Source organism: Schistocerca piceifrons, chromosome 3, assembly GCF_021461385.2.
Source record: "Schistocerca piceifrons isolate TAMUIC-IGC-003096 chromosome 3, iqSchPice1.1, whole genome shotgun sequence".
Lineage (NCBI taxonomy): Eukaryota > Metazoa > Arthropoda > Insecta > Orthoptera > Acrididae > Schistocerca > Schistocerca piceifrons.
The window spans coordinates 366,827,387-366,851,525 of NC_060140.1; the positions used below are offsets into that span (position 1 = coordinate 366,827,387).

The 24,139-nt window shown below is 43.1% G+C and overlaps 1 protein-coding gene across 1 annotated transcript in view; it reads right to left on the reverse strand.

Moving 5' to 3' along the window:
* Positions 1-16,407, reverse strand: part of LOC124788662 (leucine-rich repeat-containing protein 51-like) — a 159,785-nt gene extending 143,378 nt beyond the window's left edge. Inside the window, exon 1 of the mRNA XM_047255938.1 lies at positions 16,210-16,407. The gene's annotated coding sequence lies outside the window, so the exon portion shown is untranslated. The remainder of the gene's footprint in view (positions 1-16,209) is intronic.
* Between the last annotated feature and the right edge of the window lie 7,732 nt (positions 16,408-24,139).

Consider the following 24,139-nt stretch of genomic DNA (forward strand, 5'->3'; position numbering starts at 1 on the left):
TTTTCATTGCTTTTGGAAATTCAACCCATAAGGGGGTGAAAAAGGAGATGACATTTTTAAGAAAATATTTCATTATATTAAAAATTTTTAAAGCTAAATCTGTGAAAATCGGTATTTCATTTCTCAGTTAGATGTAAAGAAATACGTGCCAGAGCACGAAATTTTCTATGGAAACATCACTACAAGAGCGCAAAAGGGATGATTAACAAAAGCCTTGTATTCCAGCTAGCAGAATCGCGTTTTGGTCAGAAGTATATTCGAAAAAAGCCGTGCCTCTATGGCCATAACTAGCATGAAAAGTTTAGGAGGTGTTGCAGTTTGTGAACAACTTAAAAATTCGATTAAAGAAAAACAAAGAAGTCTGTGTAGACCACACAGTCTACTTGAGCGAAGCAGCGGATGCCAAGCTAGTTTTCTATAGCAAGAAAGTGAAAGAAAGTGATTTCTGAACGATCTCACTTGTTGCAAACACGCAGAATTTTCTTTCATTTATCTCTCCAAAGCTTGAAGTCGAGCTCGTTCCAGATAAAGTTAGAAAAAAGCAATTAATGGAAATTGATGAGATGCATATGAAACACGGCTGCAAAATCCAAGGTACTTTTGAACGGGATCAATCTGTTCTTTTACTGCATGCTTCCTATCAGGTATTTCCTTCTCAGTGTAATACTTGTTGCAGTACATGGCTGAGCAGAAGGCTGGGTGCCAGGGTGGCGGCAAATGCCCAACTCCAGTAGTGCCATAACTGCGACCTCATAGTAGCGATATACGATGGTTGTCCAGAAAGTAAGTTCCGATCGGTCGCTAAATGAAAACCACAGTGAAAATGAGAAATATTTTATTTGCAAGAGTTATCTACACTTTCCAGATACTTCTCTACATACTCGCCGCTCGGACTTCGACATTTGTCGGAGCGTTATACCAAATTTCTAACACCATCGTCACAGAAAGCAGCCACCTCTGCTTCCCAATAATTCTCTACGCTGCTCTATAGTGCGTAACCTGTGCCCAAGTGTTGTCTTCGCATCCAGCGTTTCATGTCAACAGAGATGATACTCAGGACGAGCCAATTTGGGCTGTGTTGTGGGTGATCAAACACTTCCCATCGAAAAGGCTGCAGGAGTGTCTTCACTGCCCCTGCAGAATGCGGCTGAGAATTGCCATGAAGAAGGAAGTGCGTGGCAGTTGTGTTAGGTGGGCTGCATCCATTAAGGCGAAGTCTCTCAGTAGGATCTCCTATTTGGCGGGAGACGCCGTTGTTCTAGGCAACTTTATTCGCTCACAGTGCGCTCACAACTGAAAAGAGGTCATACTAGAGACACTGCCCAACACATCTGTGCAAAGGTTCATCGGGTTTTCACTGTGGTGTCCATTTTGCGACCGATCGGAACTCACTTTCTGGACAACCCTCGTATTATGCAATGGTTGCAGAAATCCTGCACCAGCGAAATTCAGATTCCATACTTAAGCAATATGTGGTTATATGAGGCACAGTGACCTCTTGTGCCATGTTTACCGTGGCAATCAACGATATACAACTTTCATTGTGTCTCTCTAGCTTTTTGCACGAACTCTTAACATGACAGTTCAAATACAGTCCCATTCCCCACATACACCGTATCTCTCTGTGCTACTAACTGTTCACACTCCCTACTATGATTTGAACCCCCTGTGTATTACGTGCAATATGTGTACTTTATTTGTGGTCTTTTGAACTTAACAAATAGTAAACTACCCCTGAGGCACGAAGAGGATAGAAAAGATTATAAAAATCAGGAGGCAACAGACAGTAAATACAGTAGAAATAACTGCTTTCGACATTATGCTTAGTGTAGAATGTCTGTATTTCGATTATTTTAAATTTATTGGAATTGGTGTTCGGACTTTGGAAGGATAAGTAGAGTTCTTTTAGTCTGGGAGAGTCTGCAGTCCAACATAATCAATCACATCTCGTCTCAAAACAAAGATAGATACTCAATTTTATAATAACTGAAAAAGAGTTGGACCCTTTAACTGTGTTTTAAATATCTTGCAAAAGCGTTGCTAAGCGACCGTTCATTTGTAGTAGTTCTTCTTTGTGTGCATTGCGGATTGCGTTGAAAATACGTCACAGACGATCGTGTCTTTATTTGATGATTTTTTAGGAATAGGAGTACATATGCAGAAACCGGAGTGGTTTAGCAAACAATGATCAGAGAGTGAATAATGCATAAATTTCAAACTTAGTTTCATTTCCAAACTGAACATCAACACTTTCCTTGTTTGTCTCTAGCTGACAATATTATGGCACATACAAATTAATAATTAAGAAAATACTTTCTGATGTTAAGTCTGGGTGAAAATGATGGAGAGTTTTGAACAATAATACATAGCAAATATCACAGCATTAGCTGTTGGCGCTGCGTGAAGATTTGTGTTTTCTCTTTTATGAAGAAAATTAAAATCGGGTACATCATTTGATAGAAAGCTGCTTCATAATGACTACTCACAACGAAACTAGCATTTAAATCAGTCCTGCAGTTGCAATCTTTATTGGAAATACCCTGGCTGTCATACTTAATGAATAATTTGGCAATTTTTTGTCTTCGAGAAATAATAATGTCAGAGTTTCATTGTACTACTTTTCTGCAATCAAATGAATGTATTATTTGTTAGTCACTTTCATTACAATAGCCATGCACTGCATCGGTGGCTTTTGAATTCAACACAGGGATGATCCATTTCACGGGAATTAAATTTTTCATCTGTAGCAATAGGTAATCCACAATATACGCTTCTCCCAGAGTCCTTTCGCTGAATAACTATAGTTTGGACAAAAACCATTCACTCTCATATTAAGTGTCAGTGTTTTGTTTCTGAACTCCTTTGGAAGCCAAAGCGCATCGAAACATCTCAGAGAACGTTGTAAGGTAGAATAGCCATGTTGATCCGACATTACCAAAGGGGTACACCACAAACTTGCGGATAACAGATACAAGACTGCTAATACTAAGGCGTAATGACTTTAAGAATACTAACGGAGAATTGCAATTAATATCATGATTATAGGATCATTCATTTCCAAAGCTGCGCAACATTCGTTCGTCCTTTATTCTCGGCGTTACAAGCGTATCACGAACATTGCACCTTATGGCATCATAGATAACAAAGTGGCTGACCACGGCTACGCTATTATCGTAACGAGCGACGAAGACATAAAGCGCATAACTGCTTCAAGCAATCTACAAGAGCCAACAACTGTACGTCCGACAGGACAGTGAGATATTGATTAGTTTTCAGGGATGTGTTAACTGATTGCATTGTGTTCCTGTTAACGGCAACGTCACAGGAGACATTTATTTTAATTATTTACTTCTATATTCATTAAACCTGTGGCCTTATTGTCTAAAACGTATTGAAATCCACACAACATCTTCAAAAAATTTATAGTAAAGTCATCAGAAGATCAAAAAGGAAATGTATCTGTATGGTGCGGAAATTGGCAATTGACCCTAAATGATGAAAAGTGTGAGGTCATCAGATGAGTGCTAAAAGGAATCCGTTAAACTTTGGTTACACGATAAATCTGTCAAATATAAAGGCCGTAAATTCAACTATATACCTAGGAATTAAAATTACGAACAACTCAAATTGGAAAGAACACATAGAATGAGTTGTGGGGTAGGCGAACCAAAGACTGCTATTTTTTGGGAGAACACTTAGAAGATGCAACAGCTCTACTAAAGTGAATGCTATACTACGCTTGTCTGTGCTCTTCTGGAGTACTGATGCGCTGTGTGGGATCCTTACCAGATGGGATTAAGGGAGTCCATCGAGAAAGTTCTAAGAAGAGCAGCACATTTTGCATTATCGAGAAATAGTGTTACGGACATGAGAAAGGATTTGGGGTGGACATAACTAAAACGAAGGTTCCTCCGGAAATGGATGCGTTTCCGAAAGAACCTTGCACCGTAAATCAGAATAATTCAAGCACTGCAACATCGTAGTTGTCCGCCGACAACGGGCAAGCGACTTTCAAGCAAAACGTCTCCCCAGTACGGGAATATACATAATGGATGTACGAGTACAGGTTGAAGATATATGGTTGACGTATAAAGTTTGGGTCTGGCCGTGGGTTCGGAATAAATTTTCATTGTCGTCATTCCATTATACAGCTGACGATAGTCCGTACTCGCAACTACGAATACATTTCAGTAAAGGCGTTTCTCGTTGCGGCGGGGTCTTCTCAAACAAATTTCAATCATTAATTTTCTCCTCCGAATGCGAAAATATTTCGTTGACGCCGAGCTTCATAGGGAGCAACGATCATCGTAATAAAATAAGGGAAATCAGAGCTCTCACCGAAAGATGTACGTGCTCGTCATTCCCGCGCGCTGCTCGAGAGTGGAATAATAGAGAATTATTCTGAAAGTGGTTCGATGAACCCTCTGTCAGGCACTTAAATGTGACTTGCAGGGTATCCATATAGATGTACATGAAGTTCCTTTACGTCCATTCCGCCTTGTACGTGGGGCAAAATGGATCCCGTTTATTTTTTTCTTTTCCATTTTTTTATTTTTAAATTTCTTCTAAGACACATCTTACATATAAGCTGGGCTTTGTCGTCGTCACTATGTATGCCTGCACACGAGTTATAAGGTCACTGCTTGCACTTATGACATGCAATCCAACCCTCATTTGAAGTGAAATACGCTGGAGAGCCAAAGAAACTGGTACACCTGCCTAATATCGGGTAGGGCCCCCGCGAGCACACAGAAGTGCCGCAGCACGACGTATCAAGGACTCGACTAATGTCTGAAATAGTGCTGGAGGGAAATGACACCATGAATCCTGCAGAGCTGTCCGTAAATTCGCAAGAGTACGAGGGGGTGGACATCTCTTCTCATTAGCACATTGCAAGGCATCCCAGATATGCTGAATAATGTTCATGTCTGGGTAGTTTGATGGCCAGCGGAAGTGTTTACACTCAGAAGAGTGTTCCTGGAGCCCTCTGTAGCAATTCTGGACATGGGGGGTGTCACGTTGTCCCAAGTCCGTCGGAATGCACAATGAACACTAATGGATGCAGGTGATCAGACAGGATGCTTATGTACGTGTCACCTGGCAGAGTCGTATCTAGACGTATCAGGAGTCACATATCATTCCAAATGCACACGTCCACACTATTACAGAGCCTTCACGGGCATAAAATACTCCCTGCTGACATGCAGGGTCCATGGATTCATACCCGTCACGTCCATTCGCTTGATACAATTTGAAACGAGACTCGTCCGACCAGGCAGCATGTTTCCAGTCATCAACAGTCCACTGTCGGTGTTGACGGGCCCAGGAGAGCCATAAAGCCTGCTGTTGTGCCGTCATCAAGAGCACACGAGTGGGCCTTCGGCTCCGAAAGCCCATATCGATGATGTTGCGTTGAATGGTCCGCACGCTGACACTTGTTGATGGCCCACTATTGAAATCTGCAACAGTTTGCGGAAGGGTTGCACTACTGTCATGTTGATAGATTCTTTTCAGTCGTTGTTGGTCCCGTTCTTTCAGGACCATTTTCCGGCCACAGCTATGTCGGGGATTTTATGTTTCACCAGATTCCAGGTATTCACAGTACACTCGTGAAATGGTCGTACGGGGAAATCCCCACTTCATCGCTAGCTCGGAGATGCTGTGTCCCATCACTCGTGCGCCGACTATAACACTACGTTCAAACTCACTTAAATCTTGATAACATGCCATTGTAGCAACTATAAAAAACGTTGCCGACCGTTTTCGTACCTCTGTATTTGAATACGCATGCCTATACCAATTTCTTTGGCGCTTCAGTGTATAATTCCTTTCAATATATACACGCCGCATCTTCATCGTCTTTCCGTTTCATTCCTATAGAGTCAATTTCCTTTTGTTTTGTCTTGCTCTTCTTTGACTGACGACAGTTTCCTCTTCTCTTCTTGAGCTAGTAGCCTGAGCCTCTATTCTTTTTAGCTTCCAGGGATTTTTTGATCACTTCTTGTAGCTCATTCTTATTGGGGCACAATATGAGAACAACGATTTTACCTGTCTTTCTTGACTCTCGTTTGTGCCCTGGTGTGACTCTTGGTATTGGTGTAACATTTTCCGGACAAAAGGTAGGGCATCTTGACACATTGAAGTTACTGATGGGTGCATTTGGTGTATCAGGCGTCAAACTGAGGTCTAGGTTCTAGCTGAGTGGTTTATAATCAAGCACTGCAATTAGTTTGTACTAGTGCAGGAGATGCGTTTTAAGAGTCAATAGGAGCATTACTGGCTAGATTTGCTGAACGACTGACTGAAGAATTTTCACTGGTAGTAGCTGCTGCTTCAATCAGAATATCAGTCTTCGCAGCTGGTAGAAAGTCATTATCTGAGAAGACGCTGAAATTCGTTGGCCTAATACTAGTGTTCTTGAATCCATTCATTGCAGTTCTCAGCATACACAAAAGTTTGCCCAAACAAGGATGATATTTGCCACAAGTGACAACATTCCTTGGGTTCGATCTTAACAACCTACACATTTCGTCTTCGTAATATAAGCTCAAAGGTTTCACAAATGCCACATCCAGAGCCTGAAGTGGCGGCAAGCACAGAAAATAACACCGTTCTTCCGAATTTTTCGAATGTGAGCCCACCAAGGAGCAACAGAAGCGAATTTTCTATCTCTGCATTAGAAAAGTCGATGGATTTGTGGAACCAGCGTAAGAATATTTCACTTGTCATCAAACCAGATTCATGAGTTTCGGCCTAACCTCCAGGTAGCAAACCAGTTTAGAATTATTGTTGTTTTCTTAGTAGGATAGACCAACGTCAGAGGTATGAATCTTCCGTCCGCTGCGGTCGCAGGTTCGAATCCTGCCTCGGGCATGGATGTGTGTGATGTCCTTAGGTTAGTTAGGTTTAAGTAGTTCTAAGTCTAGGGGACTGATGACCTCAGGTGTTAAGTTCCATAGTGCTCAGAGCCAAGTCCGGTTCCATCTGAATCTAAGTAAATATGTAGAAAAACTACCACTCACAAATCCCGAGCTGCTCCTCACGCTAGAGACTAATCGTTACAGCGACTGCTAACTCAAAACTGAGCCAACTCCCATTCAAGATCGCCGTACAAGTGCGGACGGCAGCAGCACGTCATACTCTCGGAACAGCGACTCGTCTCGTCCGCTGCCCGGTAACTTCTGTCCGGAATCCAAATTGACTCGCACCTGTGTACAGAGAGGGAACAAAGAGGACATAATTTCGTAGCTGAATAGCTCATCTCGCAACGGAAATGCGTCGAAGTGTTTCCCTCATTTTGGCAGGCGCTAATAAATGCTTCAGTACCAATAATTTAACTGAAAATGCACATGAAAGTATGTATATGAAAGTCCATGCAAGCAAGAAGAGCCGAATGATTTCTTTATTAAACTTGGGCTCTGAGTTCTAATTAAAACAAGGTGGGTTTTGTGGCTGATAGGCACATAAAGTGAGAGAAAATTATCAATGAAGTACACTCTAAAATAAGCAACAAAATATTGATATCATGATCTCCTTCCAGATTTGCGAACGTAAATACTTTACAATGTTAGCATTGAAGTATAGTTTAATATACCTACTTGTATATTACTGCAGCATGTCAGGATGCTGCTTAGACCCTGACTATCCACCGGTATTAATACAGTTACTGAAGAAGGTTATTATATACATCGCAAACGTGCCCTCAGGATATTGATTTGTTAGATAAATATTACACGAACGAGGGTCCATTACCTTCTTGATTTCGGGCTAATGGTAAAGCGCGTGTTTGGAAACTGAAAGGTCGCGGCTTCGAATCCTGATCGGACCACGGAGTATGTCAATCTTCGTTTTAAGCTAGTCTTCACCTCTCAATGACGTGAAGATTCGACAGGAAGGACAAATTGTCTAGATTCCACATTAAACGGTAGGTCGCCTTTCCGCGATAGTGATTCCGGTTTATGTTAGAGACACGCATATAGCCTAAATGACTTCCAATTGAAACACTTGCACCAAGCTGTTGAACCACACAGGATTATTTTTGTCAACATTTTGGTACGAAATAGAAGAAATTAACAAGCAAAAGAAGCCGCTTTTTAGAACCTTGCTGTCAGAGATAAATGTTAACCAAGTAGTACAATTTCTGTACCTGCATCTTCGAAAATCAAACCATATCTGTGCAGATAGAGAGTGTGCTGTATATATTTTGCGTATAAATACTTGGTGTATAATGAAATTCTGGCAGCTGCAAAAATTTTACTGTGAAAAGCAACTACTTCAGAGCAAGGTTGTCTGGCTGCAGATGCTCCATCTGCGTAGGCTTACGAAAATCTGTTGATTAAATATTCTAACCCCCCAAGAACCATGGACCTTGCCGTTGGTGGGGAGGCTTGCGTGCCTCAGCGATACAGATGGCCGTACCGTAGGTGCAACCACAACGGAAGGTATCTGTTCAGAGGCCAGACAAACGTGTGGTTCCTGAAGAGGGGCAGCAGCCTTTTCAGTAGTTGCTGCATCAATAACCTCCACATCATCCCGCGGAGTGCATCCTTCATTGAACCAGACACAGGGAAGTCTGAAGATGCGAGACGCGGCCTGTAGGATGGATGAGGAAGGTGAGTCAAATGAAGTTTTGTGAGCTCCTCTCGGGTGCGTAGACTTGTGTGAGGGCTTGCCTTGTCATGTAGAAACAGAAGTCCGTTTGCATTTTTCTGGCGACGAACACGCTGAAGCCGTTTCTTCAATTTCCTGAGGGTAACACAATACTCTTCCGAGGGAGAACATAAAATAGAATAAGCTGAGAGTGCAGCTTTAAAATTTTTCTTCAGAGCGGAGCCACTGCATGGACTGCCGTTATGTTTACGTTTCGAAGTGATAGACCCAGGTTTTATGTTCGACAAAAAATTGTCACAATCAGTCTATAACACGCAATCAAATCCGTATAGATGGTCTTCATGGTCTTCTATTAGATTAGGCGGCGAGGAAACCTGCGAACACACACATTTGAGTACCCCAACTGGTGGACGTGTGTGTCAGCTGTACCAACAGAGTCGTCCAGTTGAGCAGCGGGGTGTCTGATTGTGATCTGTCGATCACCTTGAATGAGAGCGTCCGCACTTTCCACCACTGCAGCAGTCACAGCTGTATGCGGCCGGACGGCACGTGGGAGATCGAACAGGTTTACGCGACCTTGTTACGATGATGACAGACGCCTTACTCGACCACTCACCATGAATGTGTTGTGAGATTAATCTCCGTGCACATTCTGCACGCGCCTATGGATACCTGCGATGCTCTGGTTTCCCGCCAAAAGACAATCTCTGCCTGGAACTTCATGAAACTATAGGGGCTGAAGCGAGAATATTCCAGATGTCCCGAAAAAAATTCCACATTTTATCAACCGAAACTGGCAGGGAAAAAAGCGTTGTATTACTTATTGACCGTCCTTCGTATTTGTTAACCGCAGAAGCGTTCAGGGTAAGGACACGGGAATGATGTCATTCATTGTGGGCGTCGAGAGATGTACTTGGAACTGAAAGTTTGTTGAATAAAGCAAAAACCAGTGAAACATTAAACTCAGAACGGAATATGCTGAAAGAATAGGCTGGATATCAATAGTGACGCTATATTTATTGCAGCAGAAAACTCCGTAATTTCTAATGAGATAAAACTAATTCAGAATGAGAGATAGTCTGGGTGAAGTAAGTTAGAGAAACCTGCGTTTGGAACGAGAGGCAGAGGCAAAGAATATTGTGAGGCTCTTCTACATGTATTATACGAAAACTACTGCAAACACTTCGTTTAAGAACCATGAAAGAAGATTGTGTAGGTGGAATAGACCTGAAGACACCGGAAGGTTTCAGATAGATTATATAATGGTGACAAAGAAATTTTGAAATCAGGTTTCAAACTGCAAGACATTCGCCGGTGAAGATGTGAAACGTGAGCGTAATTTACACACATCAAAAAAAGTTTTGCAGCACCTTACTTCCGAAAGTTTTGGAAGCTGTACAGAAAATTGGAATAGGGATCAGCATAAACATCATTTCCGCCCTTTTTATTGCTCATGAAAACCACACATTGCATGTTGTACCACCATGCAGCGAGACTTTCTGAGGCGGTCGTCCAGATTGCTGTACACACCGGTACCTCTAATATCCTGTAACACGTCCTGTAGCATGCCTGTATTCCTCGTGGCATACTATCCACAAGTTCATCAAGGCACTGTTGGTCCAGATTGTCCCACTCCTCAACGGCGATTCGGCGTAGATCCCTCAGAGTGGTTGGTGGGTCACGTCGTCAATAAACAGCGCTCTTCAATCTATCCTAGGCATGTTCGATAGGGTTCATGTCCGGAGAACATGCTGGCCACTGTGGTCGAGCGATGTCTTTATCCTGAGGGAAGTCATTCACAAAATGTGCACGATTGGGGCGCAAATTGCCGTCCATGAAGACGAATGCCTCGCCAATATGCTGCCGAAATGGTTGCACTATCGGTCGGATAATGGCATTCACTTATCGTACACCCGTTAAGGCGCCTTCCATGACCACGAGCGGCGTACGTCAGCCCCATATAATGCCATCCAAAAACAGCAGGGAATCTTCACCTTGCTGCCCTCGCTGGACAGTGTGCCTAAGGCGTTCAGCTTGACCGGGTTGCCTCCAAACACGTCTCCGACGATTGTCTGGTTGAAGGCATGTGCGACACTCATCGATGAAGAGAACGTGATGCCAATCCTCAGCGGTACATTCGGCGTGTTGTTGGGCCCATCTGTACCGCGCTGCATGGTGTCGTGGTTGCAAAGATGGATCTCGCCATGGACGTCGGGAGTGAAGTTGCGCATCATGCAGCCTATTGCGCACTGTTTGAGTCGTAACACGACGTCCTGTGGCTGCACGAAAAGCATTGTTCAACGTGGTGGCGTTGCTGTCAGGGTTCCTCCGAGCCATAATCCGTACGTAGCGGTCATCCATTGCAGTAGTAGCCCTTGGACGGCCTGAGCGAGCCATGTCATCGACAGTTCCGGTCTCTCTGTATCTCTTCCGTATCCGAAAAAAGTCGCTTTGGTTCACTCCAAGACGCCTGGACACTTCCCTCGTTGAGAGCCCTTCCTGGCACAAAGTAACAATGCGGACGCGATCGAATAGCGGTATTGACCGTCTAGGCATGGTTGAACTACAGACAACACGAGCTTTGCACCTCCTTCTTGGTGGAATGACTGGAACTGATCGGCTGTCGGACCCCCTCGCCTAGGCGCTGCTCATGCATTGTTGTTTACATCTTTGGGAGGGTTTAGTGATATCTGAAAAGTCAAAGGGACTGTGTCTGTCATACAGTATCCACAGTCAGCGTCTACCTTCAGAAGTTTTGGGAACCGGGGTGATGCAAAACACTTTTTGATGTGTGTATTAATTATGAACTGCAGATTAAAACTGAAATCGTTGCAGAAAGGTAGGAAATTAAGGAAATGGGATCTGGATAAAACGAAAGGATAGGAGGCTGTTACGAGTATCAATGGGTACACACAATAATTTTTTTGAAATTGGGGGAAAGGAATACAATGGGAGACGAATGGGTAAGTTAGAGAGATGAAATTGTGAAGGCAGTAGAGGATCATATAGATAAAAAGATAAGGCCCCGTAGAGATACTTCGATAGCACAGGAGATATCGAAGTTCAGTGACTAAACGAGAAAGTACAGGAGGGCAGTAAATGAATCAGGTAAGAGGGAATACAGACACCTAAAGAATGAGACTGACCGAAGCGTCAGAAAGGAAAAGCAGTTATGGTTAGAGGAGAAATACAAAGCTGTAAAAGCATGAATGAATGTGGGAAAGATAGACGCCACTAACAGGAAAATTTCAGGTTTGTTTTGAGAAAACAGAAATACCTATATGAAGACAAGGCAGTACAAAGCAAAGAGGGGAAGACCGTAAGTTAGAGGACGTATGTAGAAGGGCTAGACAAGCAAAACGAACTTGAAGACAGTGTTGTAGAAACGGATGAGGAAGTAGAAGAAGACAGGAGATAGGATGCTGCGAGAAGAATTTGACAGAGCACTGAAAGAGCTAAGCCGAAACAAGGCGCAGGTAGTAGACGACATTCCTTCAGAACTGCTGAGACCCTCGGAAGAATGAATCATTGTAAACTAATCTACCTCGCACACGAAATGAGCGACACAGGCGAAATAGCCATAGGCGCCAAGAAAAACGGAATCATACCTGTTACAAAGCAGGCAGGTGCCGACAGAGTTGAATATTACCAAACTATCAGTTTAATGGCGTGGTTGCAAAATACTGATACGAATTATTTACAGAAGAACAGAAAAGCTTATGGAAGCCGACCTCTGGAAATATCACTTTAGGTTGTAAAGAAATTTAATAACACCTCAGGCTATACTGACTCTACACGTATTCTAGATTGAAGAAAGGCAAACCTACATTTATAGCAGAAAATTTTCGATGGTTTTGAGCCACAGTCACGCAATAGTTTTAAACAGAGTAAACCGCCTTTCGACTGTTTATTTGTACAACATTCATCTTCTGCACTTTCTAGAGTTCGGCTTCTGTGCCTTTATCAAGAACAATGCTAAAAGTTATTAGACCACTTTTATGTCTTATCTGTTAACAGATATTCAGTTTCTTCATTGAGAAAGAGATAAAGGAAATGAACGTGAAATTTGGAAAGGGAATTGAAGTTCATGGGGAATAAATTAAAATGTTGAGGTTTGCTGATGACATTGTGATTCTCTCAGAGACGGCCAAGGGCTTGGAAGAGCATCTGAACAAAATGGATAGTGACTCGAAAAGAGGTTGTAAGGAGAACATCAACAACCATTAGGGCAAGTTTTTGGAATGTCGTCGACTTCCGTCAAGCGGCGATGAGGAGATTGGATTAAGAAATGAGACAGTAAAATTAGTAGATGAGTTCTGCTATTTGGGCAGCAAAATAATTGACGATGACCAGAGTATGGAGAATATAAAACAAAGTCTGGAAATACCAAGAAAAGCATTTCTGAAAAACGAAAGTTTATTAACATCGAGTATATTAGGCCTGTACTTAAGTTCGAAGCGTTTTTCCATAAGTTACTAAACACATCAGATACACGTAACGAAAACTGAAGTCGTCAATAATATATTGTCCTTCACCATTTACAACAGTAAGTCAATGGTGAGTACCTTTTCGATTCCGCGACTCTAGAAATCACATGGTTTTGAGGCGAAGAACTCGTCGAGACATGTTCGGACGCATTTTCATCCGGAAAGGACGTTCCTTGAAGGCTGTTCGAGAGGGAGCGCAAAATGAAAATCTGAGAGAGCAACATCAGTTGAAAAAGGGGTGTGCGAAATGACTTCCAAACCCACTTGCTGTACAGTATTTTCTGTCCGTCTAGCAGAATGCTGGCGGGCGTTATCGTGAAGTAGCTTCACTTCACGCAGTCTTCTTGGTCGTTATTCTAGAACTACGTCTGCAAGACGTCTCAGTTGTTGACAATAAATGTGAACAGTGATTCGTAGCACACCACACCGTGGCTGTTCCACCAGATGCTTAACATTACCTTCTGTGGGTGAGTGCAGGTTTTTGTACGGGTGTTCTGCTTTGTTTGGGGTTACCCATTCCTCCCTTTGCCCTACGTCAGCATGAAGATACTATTTCTCGTCACCAATAACGATACAGGATAGGAATGGTAAGTGTTATTCCATTGATGACAAGCAAGGAGAGATGCACTTATGGGCACCCGCTGATTTGTCATTTCGGCTTAGACCTTTCAGTACCCATAGACCCGATTTTTGAACATTCCCCATTACATGCAAATGACGCACAGTGGTGAAATGATCACAGTTCATCACATTTGCCAATTCTTGAGTTCGCTGACAAGGAACATCGTGGATTAATGCGTTTAAACGATCTTCATCAATTCATCAAATCCGAAAGGTGTTCCTGAATGTGGACAGTCACTAACGTCAAGAAGATCCTCCTTAAAAAGAGAAAACCATTTTCTTGCCGTGCTCTGTCCAGTGACATTACCCCCATACACGGCGCAAATGTTTCTGACTTCCTCCGCAGCTGTCACACCACAAATGAACTGGAAAAGAAAATATGTCGGAAACGTTCCGATTTCTCCCACTGAGCACTCGATTTTCTAGCGTCCAGAGCTGCACTCACTTCTCGAAATGACAAAATGACGATGTTGTTGTTGTTGTGGTCTTCAGTCCTAAGACTGGTTTGATGCAGCTCTCATTGCTTCTCTATCCTGTGCAAGCTTCTTCATCTCCCAGTACCTACTGCAACCTACATCCTTCTGAACCTGCTTAGTGTATTCATCTCTTGGTCTCCCTCTACGATTTTTACCCTCCACGCTGCTCTCCAATGCTTAATTGATGATCTCTTGATGCCTTAGAACATGTCCCCACCAACCGATCCCTTCTTCTAGTCAATGCTCTTTCCCCCAATTCTTTTCAATACCTTCTCATTAGTTATGTGATCTACCCATCTAATCTTCAGCATTCTTCTGTAGCACCACATTTCGAAAGCTTCTATTCTCTTCTTGTCCAAACTATTTATCGTCCATGTTTCACTTCCATACATGGCCACACTCCACACAAATACTTTCAGAAACGATTTGGTGACGCTTAAATCTATACTCGATGTTAACAAATTTCTCTTCTTCAGAAACGCTTTCCTTGCCATTGCCAGTCTACATTTTATATCCTCTCTACTTCGACCATTATCAGTTATGTTGCTCCCCAAATAGCAAAACTCGTTTACTACTTTAAGTGTCTCATTTCCTAATCTAATTCCCTCAGCATCACCCGACTAATTCGACTACACTCCATTATCCTCGTTGTGCTTTTGTTGATGTTCATCTTACATCCTGCTTTAAAAATGACGATATGAAAACTTAAATAGCATCAATAAGCCATGCGGTCTAGGCGCCATGTCACGGTTCGCGCGGCTCCCCCCCCCCCCCCCTTTTCGTAGGTTCGAGTCCTCCCTCGGGCATGGGTGCGTGTGTTGTCCTTTGCGTAAATTACTTTAAGTTAGATTAAGTAGTGTATAAGGCTAGGGAGCGATGACCTCAGCAGTTTGGTCCCTTAGTAACTTACCACCACCATCGACAACAGTAAACTACAAACAAAAAGTGGCCATCGAGAAGTAAAACCATAGCAACCGGAGTACCAACATGCAACACAGAAACACTACGAACTTATGCACCAATCTAAGAAATTTAAATGTTAAGAAGCGTTCTCTGAAGGTATTTGTCTGGGACGTAACACTGTGCGAATGAAACGTGGGTGATAAACAGTTAAGAAAAAAACAACACAAAAGGTTTAGAAATGTGGTGCTGCAGAAGAATGATGTAAAGAAGATGGTTAGATGATACGTAATGAAAAGCTACCCAGCTGAAGTGACGAGAAAAGATTTTTGTGGCGCAATCTGAATAAAAGAAGGGATCAGTTGATAGGATATGTACTGATGCATTAAGGAACAGTCAGGCCGGCCGGAGTGGCCGAGCGGTTCTAGGCGCTACAGTCTGGAACCGCGCGACCGCTGCGGTCGCCGGTTCGAATCCTGCCTCGGGCATGGATGTGTGTGATGTCCTTAGGTTGGTTAGGTTCAAGTAGTTTTAAGTTCTAGGGGACTGATGACCTCAGCAGTTAAGTCCCATAGTGCTCAGAGCCATTTTGAACAGTCAGTTCGGTAACTGAAGGAAGGATGGAGGAGGTTCAAATGACTCTGAGCACTATGGGACTTAACATCTGTGGTCATCAGTCCTCTAGAACTTAGAACTACTTAAACCTAAGTAACCTAAGGACATCACACACATCCATGCCCGAGGCAGGATTCAAACCTGTGACCGTAGCGGTCGCGTGGTTCCAGATTGAAGCGCCTAGAACCGCTCGGCCACACCGGCCGGCAATGGAGGAGGGTGGGATAAAAATTGTGGAGGGAGGCGAAAGAATACATACAGTTATCAGTTTGAAATGGATGTAGTTTGTAGCAGTATGAAGAAGAGGCTTGCATAAAATAGACTAGCGTTTAGAGGGGCGTAAACCCATCTTCTGACTGAAGATGACAACAAAAACAACGAATTGACATTCCGAGCCAGGGGATGGTGGCAGTAAAGTTGCCTTTACAGAGAACACTTACCTAGTAGTAGACAGTCCCAATAACATTTAAATTCAGACCAAAAAAGTAAAATTTACCTACACTCTCTCGTGCACTGATGAGGCTCAGTGGACCTTGTCAAAACTCGTTGTCACATTAGTGCAGTCCACCCAAGGCGTGCGGACGAGTGCGGTCGCCGCAGCTCGAGCCGAGCGAACAAACTGGGTGTGAGCGGGGCACAGCTTGCCGGCCCGGCCCGAGGGGCGGCGGACGCCGGGGGCGACAGCAACACCGCGGGCAGGGGGCGGCGTCGGAACTGCCGCCGGCGGCGGCGGCGACGCCGTGCCAGCAGCCCAGCGCGGCGTGGCGCCACACCGCCACCTGAGTCAACTGCGCCAGCCACCGAGGCGGCAGCTGCGCAAACCTCGCCACCTGCCGTGTTGCGGAACTCCCTGCACATCAGGCGTAAACATCTAACCACTCCTGTCACCGCGTACCTGCTAAAAACTTCTGTCAGCACGTTAATGCTCGTAAAGAACGAGAATGGAAGACCGTGAGAGGTGTTCTCGGATCAAAAAGGCTTTAAGGTTGGAATGCAGTTCTCCTATACTTCCTACCCATATTTCAAAGAAACAATGAAAGACGGATTCAGAAATGGGATTAAATTTCAGGATGAAAGGATATCTGTGATACAATTTGCTGATGACACTATTATTCTTTGTTTTAATGAGGAAGAGTTGTAGCACATGTTGAATGGAAAGGACAGTCTATTCAGCACGAATTACGGACCGAAAGCATACAAAAGATGGTCGAAAGTAACAGCAACGAAGTTAACGATAAACTTCATATCAGACTGGAGTCCACGTAATGGAGACCGTAAGGGAACTGCGCTACTTTTGAAGCAAAATAAAGCATGATGGATAAACCAAGCAGGATATAAGAAGCGGAATATCACATGCAAAAGAGAGAATTCCTCGCTAAGAGGATTCACCTAGTATATATTGAGAAAGAAAATAGAAATAAAAACAGAATGTACCCTGTCAATAAATATTAATTTTTTTAAAATTTATGACGCATTCGGAGACTTTGCTCCATCATCAGGTATTGATGTTGATCTGAAATTTTCTGGAAAGGTTTGTAGGCAGTTAATGTCTCGAGCTCAAAAGCAGCGATGTGGGAAAAAGTGCAAGACGTAGATGCACAGGACTACACTGGGGGTTGGGTTGTTGTGGGGAAGAAGACCAGACAGCGAGGTCATCGGTCTCATCGGATTAGGGAAGGACGGGGAAGGAAGTCGGCCGTGCCCTTTTGAAAGGAACCATTCCGGCATTTTCCTGGAGCGATTTAGGGAAATCACGGAAAACCTAAATCAGGAGGGCCGGACGCGGGATTGAACCGTCGTCCTCCCGAATGCGAGTCCAGGACTACACTGGACTAAACATCAGAACCGAGACCTGATGATGGAATGAAACCTCTCAAATCCATGGTAGATAAAAAACTTAACGTTTAGTGGTTGGTAACGTTGTGCTTTTATTTATAAAAACTAGCAGCAACGGAACAGCCTGTCAAACACGTATATGTGTAAATGAGAAATAAATTTTTATCAGTGTATGTCTGGAGCATAGCATTTCACGGAATTTGATCGTGGGCTGTGGGAAAACGAAATAAAAAGAGACTCGAAGCATTGGAGATGTGGTGTTACAGAAGGATGCGAAAAGTACCTGCCTGACAAAAAACATGAAGCACACAGAAGGGCAGAAGGAATCGAAATGAAACTTCACTGGTTGAGAGGGCGATTGATGTCATTTCAGCGATTACAAAATCGTGTTAAATTTTACAAAGTACTTGGCAGTATGAGCCAACTTACCAGTACGACGTTGCATCCCATCTGGCTGGATGCGTTCCGAAGGGTGTCGTAAGATCGTTGTCATGGGACAAACCGATCCACATCAGTTGTAGCTGTTGCTTGATAGTCTGGATACTGAGATAGAGGTGACGTCCGAGTTAGTCCGACACATGCCCTATCGGAGACAGATATGGAGATTTTGCTGGCCATGGATGTACCTCAAGATCGCGAAGACAGTTTATAGAGAATAATTCAATGTGTGGAACAGCATTTTAGTGTCGAAAAATAGCGTCACGAACCATAGCATGAGAGGTAACACGAGTGGACGCAATATGTCCATGACATACCACAGTGCCACTACCAGCCGCGATCTTAAGTCCTGGGTCCTCACACCATGACATCAGGTGTAACATCGCTGTGCCTCTCCATTGGAAGAATGGGATCTCTCCCTAGTCGCCACCATATTCGCCGACGATGGTCATCCAGGATCTGTAGAATCGCCATTCATCATTGAGCACAGTGTAATGCCGTTCATTAGCAGCTCTTGCGTGCCCGACAGGGCACCTCTCCAGACACGACCGTTTTTTTTATGGCGCTAACGGTAGCCACCGCATGGAACACCGGTGTCCTAGACCGGCTGCTGCTAATACTTGATCAATGGTGCTGGATGGTATGGTACACAAAGCTGCTCGTCGCCCATTACTTGTTCTCAGACGGCAGGCGCTGATGTGCAGGGGTTACGATGTGCTTGTTAAGAGTACAGTGATCCTCTCTTGTGGTGGTCAGACCGGAACATTGAGGACGAATATGTATGTCTTCATGTTCCTATGTGTTTCAACATCAGGCGACTGTCACATCCGAATGACCCCAAAAATCTGGATATTGTACGATATGAAGAGCTGGTCAAATGGAGATGCACAATGAGGCCAACTTTTTCAGATATCTCATTGAAGTACGTGGAATCTTTTCATGTCTTTCACACTGATTTCTCAACATGATCCTTTCAAATTCTTCCAAACTTTTTTTTTTTTTTTTGCATCGGTCTTCTGACTGGTTTGATGCAGCCCGCCACGACTTCCACATCCGTGCCAACCTCTTCACCTCATAACACCACTTGCAATCTACCTCAATTATTTACTGGATATATTCCAATGCCTCTTTCCCTCTACAGCTTTTATCCTCCACAGCTCCCTCTAGTACAATGGAAGTTGTGCCGTGATATCTCAACAGATGTCTTCCCATCCTGTCCCTTCTTCTTGTCAGTGTTATCCATTCATTTCTTTCCTCGCCAGTTCTCCGGAGAACTTCCTCATTCCTTACGTTATGTTTACCTAATTTTCAACATTTTTCTCCAGCACCACAACTCAAATGCTTCATCGTTTCAGGCAAATGTCGGGATGGTTCCTTTGAAAGGGCACGTACGACTTGTTTCTCCATCCTTCCCTAATCCGATGGGACCGATGACCTCGCTGTTTGGTCCCCTCCTCCAGATCAGCCAACGAAACAAATACTTCGAATCTCTTCTTTTCCGGTTTTCCCACAGTCCATGTTTCATCACCATACAATGCTGTGCTCCAAACGTACATTCTCAGGAATTTCTTCCTCAAATTAAGGCCTACTAGCAGACTTCTCTTACCCATGAATGCCGTTTTGTCAGTGCTATCTACTTTTTATGCCCTTCCTGCTCCGATCATCATGAGTTATTTTGCTGCATAGGTAGCAGAATTCGTTAATTCACCTACTTTGATATCACCAATCCTGATGTTAAGTTTGTAGTTGTTCTCATTTCTGATATTCCTCATGACTTTTGACTTTCTTCGACTTAATTCCAGTTCATATTCTGTACTCATTGGGCTGTCCATTCCATTCAGCAAATCCTACAATTCTTCTCCACTTTCACAGTGGACGGCAATGCCATGTGCGAATCTTATCATTGATATCCTTTCACCTTGAATTGTAAGTCCACTATTGAACCTTTCTTTTATTTCCGTCATTGTGTCTTCGATGTACAGACTCAACAGTAAGAGCGAAAGACTACATCTCTGTCCTACACCATTGTTAATCCGAGCACTTAGTTCTTGGTCTTCGACTCCTATTGTTCCCTCAAGGTTGTTGTACATATTGTATATTACCCGCCTTTCCGTGTAGCTTACCCCCATTTTTCTCAGAATTTCAAACATCTTTCACTATTTGACATTTCCAAATGCTTTTTCCAGGTCGACAGATCCCATGGACATGTCTTGATTTTTCTTCAGTCTTGCTTCCATTATCAACCGCAACGTCAGAATTGCCTCTTTGGTTCCATCCCCTTTCCTAAAGCGACTCTGCTCGTTATCTAATACATCTTCAGTTTTCTTTTCCATTTTTCTGTATATTATTCTTGTCAGCACTTGGGTGCATGAGCCGTTAAGCTGATTGTGTGATAATTCTCGCACTTATTGACTTTTGCAACCTACGGAATTGTGTGGACGATGTTTTTTTAAAAGTCTATGGTATATCACCAGACTCATACATTCTACACATATATGCGAATAGTCGTCTTGTTACCCTTCCCCCAATAACTTGAGAAATTCTGATGGAATGTTATCTATCCCTACTGCCTTATTCAATCTTAAATCTTCCAAAGTTCTTTTGAATTCTGATCGTAATACTGGATCTCCTGTTTCTTCTATACAGAATCCTGTTTCTTCATCTATCGCGTCATCAAACAAGTGATCGCCCTCGTAGAGGCCTTCATTGTACTCTTTCCACCTATCCTCTATCTCCACTGCATTTATCAGTGGAATTTACATGGCTCTCCTAATGTTACCACCCCTGCTTTTAACTCCACCGAAGGTTGTTTGGAATTTTCTATATGCTGAGTCAGTCCTCACGACACTTATATATTTTTCGATTTCTTCACAGTTTAGATGTAACCATTTCGCTTTAGCTTCCTTGCACTTTCTGTTTATTTCATTCCTAAGTGACTTGTATTTCTGTATTTCTGAATGTCCCTGAACAGTTTTTCACTTTGTTCTTTCGTCGATGAACTGAAGTATTTCTTCTGTTGTTCACGATTTTTTTCGCACTTACCTTCTTTGTACCTATGTTTTCCTTTCTAGTTTCTGTGATTGCCCTTTTTAGAAATATCCACTCCTCTTCAACCGCACTGCCTACTGAGTTATTCCTCACCGCAGTATCTATAGTCTTAGAGAACTTTAATCGTATCTCTTCATTCCTTAATACGTCTGTGTGTAAGGTGTCAGGCAAATCCAACACCTTCCATTAAAACCCTGACATGATAAGCAAATAGTGCAATTTATAAACGATGTTTTGTGAGTAGAATAAAATTTCCAATGGTAAACTTAACTGCTTTTTCGACGTTATTTTACCAGCTAACTAAAAATAGGAAAGCCTTGAACCCCTTCCAGTAAATTTAGTTAGTATTAAGATTCTTTTACAGGGAGTGCAGTGGAGCTGACGCTGAAATCATTAAATATTTGGTTATATCATCGCTAGTCTCACTGAACTCTTCTTAATTCTACATGTCATGTGTGGTCTGGCGTCTCCTTACCAGCAACAGGTCCCAGGTTCACACTAGTCAATTTCCTAAAAAACACGCTCAGAGCGTCGTTGCGCGAAAGTGGTAGGGAGACACGATATGGAACAAACAGACACAACGCAGAATGTTTAGACGTGTTCCACTTATTTGCGTATTGTTCTTCCTGGCTAGTCGCCGGCCGCTGTTACCGAGCGGTTCTAGGCGCTTCAGTCCGGAACCGCGCGACCGCTACGGTCGCAGGTTCGAATCCTGCCTCGGGCATGGCTGTGTGTGCTGTCCTTAGGTTAGTTAGGTTTAAGTAGTTCTAAGTTCTAGGGGACTGATTACCTCGGATGGTAAGTCCCATAGTGCTCAGAGCCATTTGAACCATTTTGATTTCCTGCCTAGTCTTTTAAACTTCAGCTTACTTTTCATTGTTACCAAATTGTGATCTGAGTCTATACTGCTTCAGGGTACGCCTTACAATCTATTATCTAATTTGGGAATCTCTACTTGACAATGATGTAATCTAACTGAAAGTTTACCATATCTCCTGGCCTTTTCCAAGTGTACCTCCTAATCTTGTGAGTTTTGGACAGTGTATTCGTAATTACTGGTTAAAATTTATTGCAGAACTCAGTTAGTCTTTCTTCTCTCTCATTTCTACTACCAAGCCCATGTTACCACTTGATCGTTTAACTTCTTCCTCTACAAACGCATTCCAATCCCCCATGACTACTAGATTTTCATCTCCCTCGACGTACTGAATTACCAGTTCATTATTCTCATGTACTTTATCTATCTCTTCATCTACGGTTTGAGACGTCGGCATGTATACTTGAACTATCTTTGTCGGTGCTGCCTTGCTGTCGATTCTGAGAACAACCCTGTCGCTGAACTGTTCACAGTAACTCAACCTCTGCGCTACCTTCCTATTCATAACTAATCCGACTCCCGTTATAGTATTTTCTGCTGCTGTTGCTATCACCCTATATTCATCTGACCAGAAATCCTCGTCTTCTTTCTGTTTCACATTATTGACCCCAACTATATCTAGACCGAGTCTTAGCATTTCGCTTTCCGGATTTTCTAGCTTCACTACCACGTTCAAACTTCTGACATTCCACACCCTAATTCGTAGAACGTAAATTATGCCTGAATCCAGGAAAATCGTCGACATCCACTGCAAGACCAAATCGCTTTGTAAAGGAGACAATACTCGGTGTTTGGTGGGATCAGGAGTGTGTCATCTATTATGAGCTGCTAAAACCTGGTGAAACCGTTAACGCTGATTGCTACCAACAGAAAATGATCGATTTAAATCGAGCATTACGTGAAAAGCGACCAGAATATGGAAAAAGGCAACACTAAGTCATATTGCTCCATGATAACGCCCCATCACGCACTGCAAAACGGGTCAGGGAAACGATCGAGGCGTTCAGTTGGGAAATACTAGGGCATGCGGCTCATTCTCCCGACGTGGGTCCGTCCGATTATCATCTATTTGCACCACGGGGACACGCTCTCGCTGAACAACGCTTCAGTTCGTATGAAAATGTACGAAAATGGCTCGCTGACTGGTTCGCTCCACAAGAAGAACTGTTTTTTCTTTTGGCGTGGCATTCATAGCCTGTCGGAGATGTGCGAGAAATGTATAAACAGCAATGGAGATAATTCTGAATAAAATGTTGTTTATCAGTTTCTAACAACAAACGTGTAATTATTGTAACCAAATTCCGGTTTCGTACTTCTACACCTGATACCTTAAGTTAATTGATGTTCCAGATTGATCTTTGACCTGATTAAAGGAGGTAAATGATTCTTAGAATTATTTCCAAAACAATCATTGATTATTTTAACATAGCTAAAACCTGTCTTGACTGTTCGATTTTATTAATTTTTACAACTTGCCCTCCCTATTTGAATGTTACCTGTTCTTATTCTACGGTTTTTTCTCTCTCTGGAAGTGCCTTGGTACCTTATCGTCAGGGTCATTGCCCAGATTGTTCCATCCTATTTACGCTCCTGCTGTTATCCCGGGATAGTTTCCGTAATTGTGGGGTAATTATTTTCCGCGAATCCTCTTTGAACAGAGCCAGCCAGGGTGGGCCGAACTACACGCTGGCCAAGTGAGAGGATCAGGTGCGGACCAATCTCCAGTCGTTCCTTCCAGGAAGGACCGGTACAGCACGACATTACATTTAATAGTGCGGCTGGCATTTTTCGGTCGGTACAGCTCTCCTCATTTCGCCAGAATCGTGGACTCAGCACTGTTTGCCCTTCGCTATTCGTCTGTGGGATGAAGGACGTTCACGGGTCATGTGGATGTCTGCACAAAAAGGGCAATCTAGCGGTCTGCCGTCACGAGCCTTTAACAACGAATAGGAATGCCAGAAGAGAGAGAGATGAGCATTCGCAGTATATACTATGCCCGGGTACTGCAAATTTGCTAGGAAACTATTACATTACCATGCACAAGGAATTTAAAAATTTAGTTGACAGTGAAAGAATAAAGAATTACAATGGTCGACAGATGCGATTCATTGTTTTCTACATCAGGAAGCAAGTTGTGCAAAATTTGCAGGTATACAGCACGTAAAGATATTAATGGCATGAATAGTAAAATTTTTGAAGTCGCACGCATTATTCCATTGTTAGCTTTAATT